A 14,895-nucleotide genomic window follows, 5' to 3' on the forward strand; every position below is an offset into this window, starting at 1 on the left:
TACATTTAATTACATCTCAAAATGTGGGTTTATTTTATGGGGGCAAGAATGTAAACTAATATTAGTTTAATACCATATATTTTCACAACTGCTCTACTATATACCATATATTTATTGAACTAAATAAGCGTATTCTATTATGTACAATACTACCAAAGGGTTACCCGACGAGCTCCCACAAAGGAGGGAGCGGGAAATCACATTGACAATGGCCAATACTATTTCTTCTTAATGTTTGAAACCATTCAGCGCGAGCGAACGATAAAGTATCCGTACATACCCTATAATATAACTAGAGTTGTTGGAATCGTTGAAAAAGAACGAATTTGAATGGTTGAAAGAGATTATATAAAGAAAGGAATAAAATACGTTGGTACCCTTGCATATTCTAAAAAAAATTATCCTCAGTATTGTACCAATCATCAGCAGAGTAACAACTTCCCCTTACTGCTCTCTTACGTGCATCATCATCATCATGCCGAAGAAAACATTCCTCTTTTCATGGCATTCTAACAAGGGAGGTACTCATGTGTGGAATTATGATTTTGAAAATAAAAGTATATCTTACCGTTTTTGCGGTTTCTCGTGCCCATCTCGTTCTGTATGACAAGTAATCCGCCACTCCAAAATATCCCAACACATCAACAACTTAAAAGTATTCAAGAAACATAAAGACTCAAGGAGACGAAGGAAAATTAAGCGGTTCATCATTCAATTTGAACGTAGCAAAGTTATTTGTGTCGTGGAACATCACTTTAAATGTTCTGGATCATCCCAATTTCTCCAAGTTTGTTGAAAAATATACTTGAAAAACTTCTCCAGGTCGATGGGTCGTTAACAACTTGGTTAGGGAAGTATGTCAAGCAAGCCTCTACCTTTGCCTCCCGGTTATTTCATATATCGGAAGGAGTTTTGAATAGAATAAAAGAAGAAGTGGAAGAAAATGACATTTTCGTTGCACTAGATGAGACAAGAGAAAAACAAGGGAGGTCAATGATGGCAATTTTGATTGGCCCTTTGGACAGAGATTTCTGTGGGAGGCCTTACCTTATTGAGTTGATTGATATTGAGATTGCAAACGCAAACTATGTAAAGAACATCGTCATAAGCTCAGTTTATAAGTTATTGGGAGAAGATTTTGTCCCGTGTAGACTTCAAAGTTTCATAACTGATTCCGCCCCATATTGTCTCAAAGCAGGAGACGATCTACGAGAAAAAAAATACCAGAACTGATTCACATTACATATATTGCTCATAGAGTTGCAAATATGGTTCAATAAAGTTTCCTCTAACGACCGAACTTATTTCCAATGTGAAGAAGATGTTTTTGAATTCTGGAAGAAGAAAGAGAGTATTAACTGGTTCGTACGAATTTACCATCCCTCCATCACCAATTATAACAAGATGATGAACTTGGTTAAAACTAGTGGAGCACTACCACCATCACTTTGAATCTTCAAAGAATATTAAAATAGCCTTGATGAAGATTTGGCAGCAACCAGAAGAGCAGAAGAAGTAATTAATAATGATTCCTTAAGAGAAGAAGTCGTATTTATGCAGGAAAATTTTCGTCAAATACCTTTGGCAATAACTGCACTTGAGGAAGAATTGCCTTTTCTTACCAGCCTAACCATTGTAAAAAATCTGACTCAAGATTTGAAGGAAGAGACATTCAAGACTAAGTTAAAACCTTGTATACGAAAATACTCCAATTGTGATGCTGAGAGAGTCTTTAGTATGATGAATATCATCAATACGAAAAGAAGGTCCAAACTAAGTAATAAGAAATTGAGGGAATTGTTGATCACCAAATGGAATGAATGTTTTGTTATCATTTAACTGTCAGATCGTAACTATTAACAATATTATTTAAATAATTTGTTACTTAATTGCCTCATTTCTATTCTTTAGATTTCGTGTCAGAGTTATCTATTCATCCTTTATGGTCAGTGGTCACTAAAAAGTTACGAGTACACTTCCTGTAATGATGGGTTTAATGTTCTCAAACTAACAATATATTTTGTCTTGCATAAATTTATAAAATATAATATACATTTATAAAGTTATATATAGGGAAGTTATATATTAATAATATACAACAATCCCTCTTTTATGTGTAAATAAATAAATAATTTAAGTTAAATATATATTCTAAACGATACTCTGGTTGGAATCAATATTTACTCTGAACTCTTGATCCAGCGACAGATACAACTGCACCATTGTCATATGTAGCTATAATATTTTTGAAGTAATTTCCATGGACATTCAATGAATCGATGGGTAATTTATTCAGTTCAAATAGAGTTTTCTTTTAGACACCTGCATACTCTAACATATTGGCCTCTCTTACCACATCTTCTGCATTCGACGCTTCTTGCAAGGCAAACTTTCCTATTCTTATGAGAAAATTGGAAACCACACTGTCTACACAATCTTTCTTAGCTCTTGTTCCACGATCTCCTACAACTTTGACTTCTTCGATAAATATTGAATTCACATGACTTTGTATTTGATACCAAATCATTTAGACTATTTTGATTATTCTTCGCTGTTTCTACTATTCTCCATTAATTTATACTTCACATATTTTATTTGCATCATCAAATAATCTTTATTGTTCTTCTCTGTACTACCGGACTCCGGATAATTTGTTAGACGTCATCCTTGAATGTTCTTAGAAGTAGAAGTTACATACTTGTATTTCAGGTCTAACGATGATTAGATCCACCTTGTATATTGATATTCTTAACCAAAGTTTTATATTATGACAATTAATATTTAATACTATTTGTATCATAGAATAAATTATAACTAACAATAAGACATTTTCTAGGTAATATTATTTTGATGAAATATTACCAAGTAAAGCTATATTTTGGTGAAGGAAAGCTTCTATATCTAGTAAATTTTAGATAAGTTGTAATGTTAAAAAAATCATTATTGAGATTCTTCGAAATTACCCATCGGCCATCAAGTATGATTTATGAATAAAGGTTTGTTTATGTCCAAAAGAAAACAGAGGTACCAGATAGCTGAAGTTGTATTTGCGAGAGCGCTTGCGCAAAACACAATTCCCACAAAAACCTAAATATAACGTACATATATTATACGTAATCTAATATATTATTATGAATTTTTATAAAAAATGTGATAAATACCATACATATATTCATGAAAAGATTTATGTAGATAAGAAGGCCATCTTTTATTTATGTCAAAAAATTGTCAAATCCAAATTTTTGAAGAAAATTACAAAAGACTGTTTTTTTCTAATCTTGCAAAGATAAATAAATAACCAATATCTTTTATTATTGTAAAGACGAACACAAGCCTACCAGGACTTTTTTCCTACTGGCGAAACCAAAGAAGTTATGGAGAATAATGTTGTTGAAAAAATAATTTGTTCATTTGTGCAAATATTGCAAATATTTAATAAAATGTTCCGGAAATTGGAAAAAATATTACGTTTGCTAAGATTTTTAATATTATGTCTAAATTGCATCGTTTTTGTAGCCTTTCTTCTAAAAAATTGACGTTTGTTGAAAAAAAGGCGTGAAAAATGATTAAAAAAAAAGATAGATATTTCAGTTAAAAATCCATATTTATGTCTCAAATTTATTTGCAAACAAATTTCCAAATAAATTTCTACAAACTTCATTTTATCTAAAAATCTAATATTCAATTAGAAATCCACTTTTTGCAACTGAAAAAACCAAACGGCAATTTTCACCCATTTCTTTTTTTTTTTTGCTCATAACTTTTTGATTTTGAATAAAAATTGAAAATGTCCTTATTTCTATAGTTGTTTGATGAGACGCCTCTAATTTTTTGATATATAATTCAATCATTTATCTTGTCTGCTTGAGTTCCAAAATCAATGGGTGTGTTTTATGTATGGAAAAAAGACCCCCTAAACAAAAAAAAAATTGCCTGACCAGTTCCAAAGAGGCACCCATTCAAAGTTTCAGTCTCCTAGGTCCAACAGGGTTGTCAAATCGTAAAGGAAACACTAACAGATTCTATTATATAAATACAGTTATATATAGGATATAAACAAAAAAATTTTTTTTTTTTTTGGTAAACTTTAAATATTTTTTTGAGGAATGAAGAATGCAATGCTAAAGTCAACTAATTCCTATTTTTTTAAAATACTGTGCGCCGTCCGGGAATCGAACCCGGGACGTAAGAATGGGAATCTTACATGATACCACTACACCAACGGCGCTGTTGTTATTTGAGAGGAAATTTCTTAACTATATATACATTTTTTTATCTCAATATTAAAATGTTATACATTTTTTGTGTATAAAGTGGATATCTAAAAGGAACTTATAATCTACATTAAATCCAAATAAAAAACAATTTAAATAAAAAATGATGTACATCACAAAGAATATTTTGCTCATAAATTTGGAGGCCTGTAATTTAAAACTTGAGTAACTTACGCAATCATTTTCCTCCCAATGTGAAAAATTTGCCATGAACTTTAAGATTTGAATATAAAATATCTATAAGCGTTGAATCCAAAACAGATTCTCCATTTTCTCTCAAAATTCTGGTTTTTGAGTAATCTGGGTGTATTGTAATTCGGAACTCAAATAATTCAGAGTCATTTTCAACTCTAAAACAATAAGACCATTTAAGATGCGATGAATATACACTAATGTTAAAGTGTTTAATTATTTCAAATTCTTTTTACAATATTGGATTTTAAACTGGATATGCGTAGATTTATACCTAATATATTTAACAATTTTAAGACTGAAAAATGAGTTTAAACCCTTATGAAATATTAAGGATTTATTGTATCATAAATGTCGTTAGCTTATTTATGAATAAAACAATGTTTCACTCCTTGTATTTATAATAATCATCAACTATTGCTTCTTACAATCAAAAAAGATATTCCATTAAAAAGTTTTATTTCATTATGTGACCATGAGGTAGAATTTGAGTATTCAGTGAATTCATACAGTTTTCAGTCAAAACATCTATTCCTTTGCAAAAATCTTGGTAATTACCGTAAAAAATGAAACATTGGTTCAACTTAAGAGCTATCTAGCAGATTTTATCCATTAAAAGACGTAAGTGGGTGGATTATGCACCCAGATTCATATACCAATACATTACAAGAATAAAAAAGGAGCTCTTTATAAAAAGAACAAACTCTTGCAGGCGTTTAGTTCAACTTATATTAAAAAAGGAAAGAAGAGTAGAAAGTACTTTATATAAAATTTAAAAAAGGCATGTCCCTTTAAATAAGGTTTAGCAAAAATATCCCTGGCTCATGAAATCATATTATTATTTTTTTCTCAATCTGTTATTGTTATTTTTTTATTCGTGTTTAGAAAATGTCTAAAGTATTGAGTATCTTCGTATGATTAGGGTCATAAAAACAGAGACAAAGGATTGGAAAGGTGTTATTTGGTGGCTGAATCCCTCCCGTCTCCTCCCCCCAAATGAAATTTTTTTTGTCTTGGCTTAAGAAATATTATCACACGGGAAGAAAAGAAAAAAAATGAAGCTTTATTTTCTAAAAAAAAAAAAGTCATTCGATCAAATTATGCAGCAAAGCAAAAAAATATATAATGCTCCTGGTTATTTTCTACATTATTAAGGAAAAATTTGTATGTTCACCAATGGCTAATAACTCTGGGCAATAGCAGGTACTAGTATCTAATATATTATAGAAAATATTACAACTTTTTTATATCTTTTTAAAATCGATTCAAAAAATATTATTTGTAATATTATTACATTTTTTGGGCATTTTATTTTTCGAAAGACTCAGGTAGCAAATAGATAACGATTTCAATATATCACCATTACCTTACAACTTTTTAGTAATATTCCACTTATTTTGACACATTTATATTCCTTGAGCTAAGCAAATACATAGGAATTTTTCGTTATTTTTAATCTCCATTTATATGTGGGTTTAGGATTAACACAGACATAGGTATTAAGAGTGTAAATATAAGTAAATCCTATGTTGTATGTTATCATCGTGTAGAATTTATTTAAATTTTCGTTTATTTATCTTTTATACACACATAAATATCTAAGGCTTTTTTTTTGCGATATCAACCCAGTTTATTTATGACAACAATGAATCGATAGCATGAAGAGGGGGGTATAAAATCTGTAGACGTGTTTGAGTTTATAATATACAATACATTTTTCAAGATATCATAAATCTTTTTTTTCTCTTTCGCTCTCTCTTTTCGTTCTTCCTTCTGTAAGATGAATAGCTATTTTGCTATACGATATATAAATATATATATTTATGTTACATACGAAAGAATATATACTTGTCTTAGAAAAAGGAAAAAAAAATATATATATTGAGATGTTCATATTCATATAAGTGTACAAATATAATTCATGTCTGCATTGCTAAAAGTTCTTTTTATTTCGTTCAAAATATAAAAAGACTAAAAGTTCCATGAATAATAACAAACAATGTTCTTTAATGGCACTACATAATAACATTGGGAAAAAAATATTACTTAACACTAGGACGAACAGGCTATCTTAAAGATCGCCGATGAAAAAAAAGTTTATTTATGTTAAAGTTTTAAAGTAAAACGATTTAACATAAACTATAATTATATAATCCGCAAATTTCTATTGTAAAACCTCCTTGTATGCAAACTTTTTGTGTCTTCTGTTTATTTGATATAAATATAATCAGACCAGCACTTTCCTTAGACACTCTTGAAAATGCAACATATGTGAAAATACTGATTTTGGTAAATATAAAGCAATTTTTCAAACGTTTATCCCTCTGATTTATTTGTTGTCATTACCACTACTAACTTGCCATGTTCCTTCTTCAACCATAAATATAGTGAAGATTGAAGATACATACCTATATTAACTCGCTCATCTTCTACCTATTTCCCTTTTTAAATTCGTATTTCATATACCTTCTTCTATTAATAATTGAGGCATACATCACACACACACACATATATAGATATATATTATTTTAATTATATAGGATGTTCCTTAACTGTTTAAGAAACTTCTCTATCTTGAGGCGGGATACAAAATCTATCGTTTGTATGCGTATATATAATCAGAGACGTCCGCAAGGGGTAGGCTGGAGGGCCTGTAACCCCACTCCAATTGAGGAATTTTTTGTTTTTAACTACAATTTTGAGGATGGAAAAATTTTAAGCAAAAATATGATAAAGCATCATAATATGGAGGTTTTTTTGGTAGATGTGATGAAGATGTTTGTCTTTTCAATAGATGATTTAATAAAGCCATATTAGACTTTTTTGTTGAAAATTACAAGTTAGTAATTTGTGGTAGATTATATAATATTAGTCGTAAATATAAGTGTAGAAGGTTTTTTTTTAATATTATTTCAAAATAAAATAATATTGTGTGATTAAAACGACTGATTTTATATATCTAAGTAAGGTATTTTAAAATAAATAAAAAATTACTTGTAAAATCTGCTTGTACATGTTACAACTTGTACAAAATAGTACTTTGTACACAACATACAAGTTGGGGATTCTTGGCAACCCTGGGATATGTGTTTATGAAAGTGTGATCATCGGATTTAACTGACAAAACTGTATAAAAAATCTTGTAGATGTTCTACAAATACGACCAATTTGTGGTCATTTTAGTGGGCCGGGCACACGCCCAAGGAGATTATTGTGTTTACGAATAAATTGTAAATTGTTGCAGTTCGTGAAAACTGAAATATTGATTCCCGACCTTTCCGGGAATCCCCACATTATAAAGACCCTTATGGTTTGGCTAAAGAAAATTTTGGACTCATTGCTAGCCAGATCGGATCCCCTAGTACTTCTATGTGTGTGTCTCTTGGTAAGAGAGTCCAATAAACGTGTAAATAGCAAATAGCAATGTCGACTCCTTGTAGGCTTCTATTCACAGAGCAATGGCTAACATAGACAAGGAGTTCCTCATCAAAGTATGTGTCAGGCTCAGAGCCAGGTTGGAGACTGTCGTTGAAGCTGGAGGTGGTTGGTTTGAGTGATTGACTTGCCTATGATAGATCCCTACTTAAAACAGGAAAATATTTGTGAATTGTATAATGATTTTGGCTAATAAATTCTAATATACATTATCCTTCTATTTTCGAGCTCTATAATCCTCGCCCTGTGCACAGACAAAAAACATGTTATTTGAGAGTTCAATTTATGAAAAGGGTTTATTAATATAAGGAAAGAGGAAAAAAAAAAGAAGATTTTTTTAGTAATAAATGAGCCATTAAAATGATGTAATGAGATTAAATATTTGTTGAAATAATTTACTGAAATAAATTCAATTATATCACAACTGATTCCCTCACATTGTGATTATAATTAGTTTATTTATGCCTCTTGATTACCTAATATTTTGTTTAGAATTGAAGGCAGTCTAAAAACTTTTTACAAGGAAACCTTCACAAAGAGATCATCACTTGCGATACACACCACATAGAACTTATGTGTTTAATTAGTATGTACAAATTAAATTTTAAGAGAGGAAGCAAAGATTTAAGTGTGGAACGATCTCTGTATTCATAACAATTTTAGATACACACATGTATGCCATACACTAGGTCTATGTATGTAATTATGTTTATTCTATAAAAAAATAGTCCTAAAATAGTTCAAATACATTTTCTCTTTAAATATGTGCGTGTGACGTAACAAAAGACAGTTTTTTATGCTCTGATATGAATCACAAGGTTCACACAAAAGTTGAACAAATATCATTGTTCATTGCCACCTTGTCAGTGAGGACTGGAATTTAGAAAATGCATTCAGGATAAAGGAAGTTTTTTATGTGTGTGTGGGGGTGGGGGTGTGTGTCTGTGTATTTTTTTGAAGAAACTGTGCGTGTGGAGGTCCTTGTTATTGATGGACTCTCACGTAAGTCTACAATATAGAAAAGACTTCAAGTTTGATATACAGTTTTTCGATTAATAATAAGAATTTTCCTAAATTGTTATTGAACTTTCAAAAACACCTTTTCAAATAATTTACTTTAAAGATCATCGACGATGACCTTTAAACCTTTCACCTCCCCCCACCTCTCTCATCATTTTTTAAATGATGTTTCTGTTTAAAAACCATTAATTTATCGATAAAATTACTTTATAAAAAGTTCAGTGAATGTTTCGCAACTACCCATAGATTATCCATCTTATTCCATTCCGGAACACAAATAAATATGAGAGAAAAAATTGAAAATAAAATTTGTCAAAGGCTCTAAATATATTCATTTGTAAAAATCCTCCTTTAAATCGTATATTGTCATTTCTTTTTCCCTACGTATTTTAGATTAAATCCATTCATTATCTGGCAAAAACCCACAAAAAAGTATAAAGATAAGGTGTGTACAATAATAATTTACCAGATTATATTTTTATATATTGTATTTTCCACACTCATATTATAAGTTTATATCTTTAAGTTTTAAAGCAAAATCTCCTTCTACAGTTTATATCAAAATAACAAGAATAAAAACAATATATTGCCATTCATAAATATATACATATACATAGTTAGGGATAAAAGATTGATTTTTACTATTGATTTATTCTGTATATTTGATTTCATATTCCCAATTTGGGGTATTGCACAATGACTACATATAAGACTAGGAAAGTAAAATAATAATTTATTAGTTTATTAATCTATAATGTTGGATATATGTACATTGATAATATAACCTACATATAAATTATTATTGATGTTGGAAAAGATCATAGCAATATATATTTAAAGAGGAACAGAAGAAATTATCAAATATATATATTTTTAAATAAGCCAATGTTTTTGCAAAAAAAAAACATACAAAATTGGATACGGTGTATAATTTTCCTCATATTTCTTTTCTTTCTATACCAATTTTTATAAAAAAATTGATTAGTTTTATTAACGGCTAATTGAAATGATCATAAATTCTTGTGGTAGTACAGACGCTACATAATCAAGAGCAATATGTCAATGAAATGTGATTGTTCTCCAGGTGTATAACTAATCCACGGATCGACTTCGAGAGTCCCGTGACGAGAGCTACTTCAGCCTAATTACAGGCGCCGGGACTGAGAATATTTGTTGCCTCTAGTAGCCTTTTGATAAATACAGTGTGCGTGGACAAAATTTTCTGCTTCAAAAAACATCAGTTACAAGCTTATTTTACAATATTTAATGATAAAATAAAAACAAATATCTTTATTAGGATATAGAGCAGCTATCTATTTAATGTAGTCGCCGTTTGCGAAACCGAGAAGAGGCATTTTGGATCTGCGCTGCTTCTATCTCACTGAATTTCTCCTTGATACAGGTGATGAGAGACTGCTTGGTGTTATGGGAAGAGTGGTTGGTTATGTTCTCCACGTAGGACCAGACAAAGTAGTCCAACGGGTTCAAATCTGGTGATGAGGGAGGCCAAGAGGAGAAGGGTACGAACGCGAAAGCATTACTTTTCAGCCATTCTTGCGCCCGCTTAGCTTTGTGGCCGGAGCCGAGTCCTGCTTCCCCATCCACTGCCTGTCGCTTACAACAGACTTGCCATGGCTTTCATGGAACGCTGGGGATCCTCATCGATGATGTCTCTGACCTTGTTGATGAAGGTGACGTCCTGGACAATCCTGGTGCTCTTTTCCTCCTTCTTCTTCCTGTCAACAATGTCCATCGGGTCCGATGACTCCTCCAGCTGCTTCCTGACGTTGGCATTGACAGAAGGCCAGAGATGTCAGCATTGCTTAATTTCATCTGATCACTAAACATAATCTGAATAGCAGCGCACCTACGATCTCTCTCATTGAGCACAATTACTTTTCTTGGGCACTTAACATGATGCTGTTGCTACAAGTGGTAAATAGTAACTGAAGCCTAATACCCGGGAAAAATTTTAACACCAAAAATAGACGGATCAGACATCAGCTGATGGAGTAATGTCGTCTTTAAAATGCAGCAGATTTTGTCCACGCACCCTGTACTATAAAATACAACATATATGTTCATCAGAGGCTTTATAAGCTTGATAGGCCCTGAGATTTAGCCTAGGTTACCACTTGCATTAGAACAACCCTTGTCATTAATACTTTAGAGTGAGTTTTACCACTAAAGTTATGCAGGTCCTTATTTAAAACTGAAGACAACAATCCCGTGCAATTTAGTCCTGTATATCAATCTAAAAAACTTATGAATCTATGTCCATAATGATGTCATACAATATTATTTATTCTTTTTTAATCAGTTCTAATACTGACAGTACTAAGGACTCATCCTAAGACTAGACCGAATAAATCAAGGATCGACACAAAGTAATTATACTCCTTGACTAAAATTTTGTTGTCAAATTTGAAATATTTTGTTTAAAACGCTACAAATCTCAGAAGGTTTAATTATCCAAATAACTCAAAGGACTTGGTTCTTATTTATCATTGCAACCGGCCTACCTTAATCTACCTCTACTGTTCTTTGTTCTATTCAGGGAAAGTTAATTTTTTGAAAAAAAAATAAATCAAATATTATTTTTTTAGTAAAAAGGAAAAAACCCTTAATTGGCGGGGTCGGACTAGAACCTCTTCAGTCCACCCCCTTCAAACGTCCCAGATTCGTAATCAATATCAATATTAACTTAAATAAAAAAAGGAGCAAATATCTATTGATTTATTAGTCATAGGAATGACATCATCAGAATTTTGATGTACCATAATTGATGCCTTATTTCATCAGTGAATATTAAGTATTAATCATCCACAGTTAAACACTTGAAAAATAACGAAGGAAGAATGCATTAAAAATGACTAAACAATGAAAAGGATCAACACAAACAAATATTTTGCATATATTTGTAATGTTTACATATCCAGACAGATTGATAGATTGCATAATGAATAAAATGGCTTTTGTCTTTTATTCATCTATTTTTGGAACACACATTTTTACTAAAACGTCCTCTCGTCTTTTTTAGACTGAAATCAGGCTATACAAGTACTTCCTACTTGAGAAAACATATGTACACACCAACTTTAACAACGCATATTTGGAACGACGCAGCATTAAAAAACAGAGCCAAGAAAGCCTTAAGGCAATCACCAATAGGTTTTTTAGTTCGAGCGAAAGATGATACAGAATATTATCCGAAACTCTCGAGGTTGCTTCTAAGTATTTTAATAACGAAAGGGGAATTTGCTTCTTCTGTCGATGTTCAAAAGAGAGAACCGATCATATTTTGTGGGAATGTAAATCTTTATCTAAAATTAATGGGGACGTTATTCAAATAGTTACCCAATTATTCAATAAATAAACCGGATAAAGAAGATGTCCTCTCTACTTCAAATAATAAGAGAGTTGATGCAATTATTATTAAAACGCAATATATAGCTTATAAATTACGGCCAGTAAAAGAAGGAAACCTCGATGGAATTTTATATATTGATAATCTTTATGCAAACATAATTTTTTTTTCAACATTTTTTATTTGGGTTATATATTATATAGAACATACATATATCAATAAACCGGAGCAATTTCGTAAAGAGTTAAACATTATAGTTTATACTTAATGCTCCGGAGTATAATTTCAACTAATATTCCAAATATACATCTTTTAAAAAAAATAAAAACAGTAAACATGTAAATTAACAATTATGATAAATATTTGTTAAAATTTCTTAAAACCCTTTTTAAAATACTTCGATGATTCCGTGAAGTTGATGGAAGGTACCGAATTTCTTCCCTTAGAAAATTCCATGACTCACATTCTGATTTAGGAATTTTCATTGTGAGAGAGACATAGCGGACTGAAATTGCCAAGATGATACCTCTCAACTCATTCTCCCGAATAGGCTGATAGTTCGTTAGTCGACTGGCTATGAGGTTATTTTAAAATTATTAATTTTAAATAATCTTGATTGTGATAAATTTTATAATGGACTTTTTAATTTTTGTTTGTCTACATGTTTTAACGAATTATTTTTGAAGTATATTGTGTTATATTATAATAAGATTGTAAATGTTTAAATACGTGCCGATAAAGGACAATAAAAAAATGTTTACACATGCAGGGTGTGTCATGTACAAAAAAAAATGTCGCTTTGATGGTTTGAGTATCCAAAGTACTTTGATGGGCTACAACTAGTTTTTCTTCAAAATGGAAAATAAGGATTATTGTATTATTTATCACTTGAAGGAATTAACTTTAATGAAGCTTTTGAAATTCAACAACATAACTTTAAAATTCAAACTTGAGCAACATAATTGTTAAATTCAAACTTCTGAATCCCTTAACAAATAGAGAATGTAGTTTTAAAAAAAAGTCATTTTCAAATGACTGTAGAGGTCAAATAATGCCCTTTGAAGACTGAAACTTTACAAAGATAATTTTATCATTATAATATAACAGAAGATCCACATGAAGATGAACAGATCATCATAAAATTTTATAAGAAGTTGACCTTTTATGGGCTTTGACCTTTTATATGACCTTAAAACTGTACTTTATAAACTTAAAATATGTCTATTGCTTTAATCATAAGCATGAAAACGACATTTACGAGTTTCTTCATATTACTTTGAAAATTGATTTAAAAATTTGCATTCATGAGTGAAAAAGTAATTTGGGGGCTGGGGGACCTTTTTTTTCAAGTACTTAAAAGATCCTTTGGCATCAGAAAAGTTTGGCTAAGTTGAATTTGATTTTCACCCCCCATAGTAGTAAGGAGTTGAGATGGGTTTACTCAAGCGTAGGGATAGGTCACCTTTGAGACATGGAGTGTCAACTTAAACATTTCTAATCAAATAATCAAAGAGTGCGCCACTATCAACAATAATGGTAAAAGAGATACACAAACTACTAGTATATGTTATAATCTGCGTGTGGCCGTTTATATGCCTCCACGTGGGAGCAGTGGTACGCCTGCCATAGGTTGCCGACCCCTGTTCTAGAGAGTAGATTTTAAAGTTTCTTTGAAAATACATTTAGTCATTATCATGCGTCTGCCGTCGAAAATATATATTGCCAAAAAATGGTTTGACAGAAAATTTACTCATTGTTAATTAAGCTACTTATTTTTCATAAGTGCGATTTATCAAAATTGTTTTATTAGTCTTTATATTTTGAAATTTGCTAAATTATTTGAACGCAAATAACTCCATGGATAATGATGCTAGATAGCAAAATGAGTGCCATCAGATTTTTGGCCATGCAAAAAAAAAAAATATATATATTCATATAGTTTGTTTAAATAAAGTAATTGGAACCGAAATTATTCCGGACTAGCAACATTTTAAAGATCTTTACAGAATAGCTAATAATATAGCTAGATACATGGTCCACTAATGATCCACGATTATAAAATAAGATATGTTCCTAATTAAACATCGTCACCTCTCAGATGAGATTTTTAAACCTATGTAAAACAAAACTTTAATTGTGTACTATTATGAAAAAAAAAAAAAACTTTACTGATTTATTGAACATGTTTTATGGCCTTTTAAAAAAAGGACCTTATGTTGTCAGAGCCTGGATACAAACAAATACAAGACCACATTGTTATTATTTTTTCAGAAAGTAAATTAAATATCTCCAACTTCCGTAATAATATTATTCATATGTTAGCAAATATAGTCATTTTCCTTTTGTTTTTTGTTTGATTATATGTATGAAAACGTTGCAAATTATACCTCCCTCACCCCTGCCTCCCTCTTCTCTATTTTGCACATCAAAAAGTAGTTACTAGTATAAAGTACCAGATACACCATTGAAATCTGAACACTTACTAATTCAATCATTTATAAAGATTGAGTGTTTGGACTTAAATCATATTTCGATATATTAAAGCATAAACAATTACCTACAAAACAAAACAAATTTGAGCACTCTAGCTTACGTAGAATTTGAGAA

General features: G+C 30.6%; 1 non-coding gene across 1 annotated transcript; it reads right to left on the reverse strand.

The window, feature by feature from the left end:
- Positions 1-4,157: 4,157 nt before the first annotated feature.
- Positions 4,158-4,228, reverse strand: TRNAG-CCC (transfer RNA glycine (anticodon CCC)). Its single transcript has one exon. It is a non-coding gene; the product is annotated as a tRNA-Gly (tRNA).
- Positions 4,229-14,895: the final 10,667 nt, after the last annotated feature.

This window comes from Lepeophtheirus salmonis, chromosome 7 (genome assembly GCF_016086655.4).
Source record: "Lepeophtheirus salmonis chromosome 7, UVic_Lsal_1.4, whole genome shotgun sequence".
NCBI lineage: Eukaryota > Metazoa > Arthropoda > Copepoda > Siphonostomatoida > Caligidae > Lepeophtheirus > Lepeophtheirus salmonis.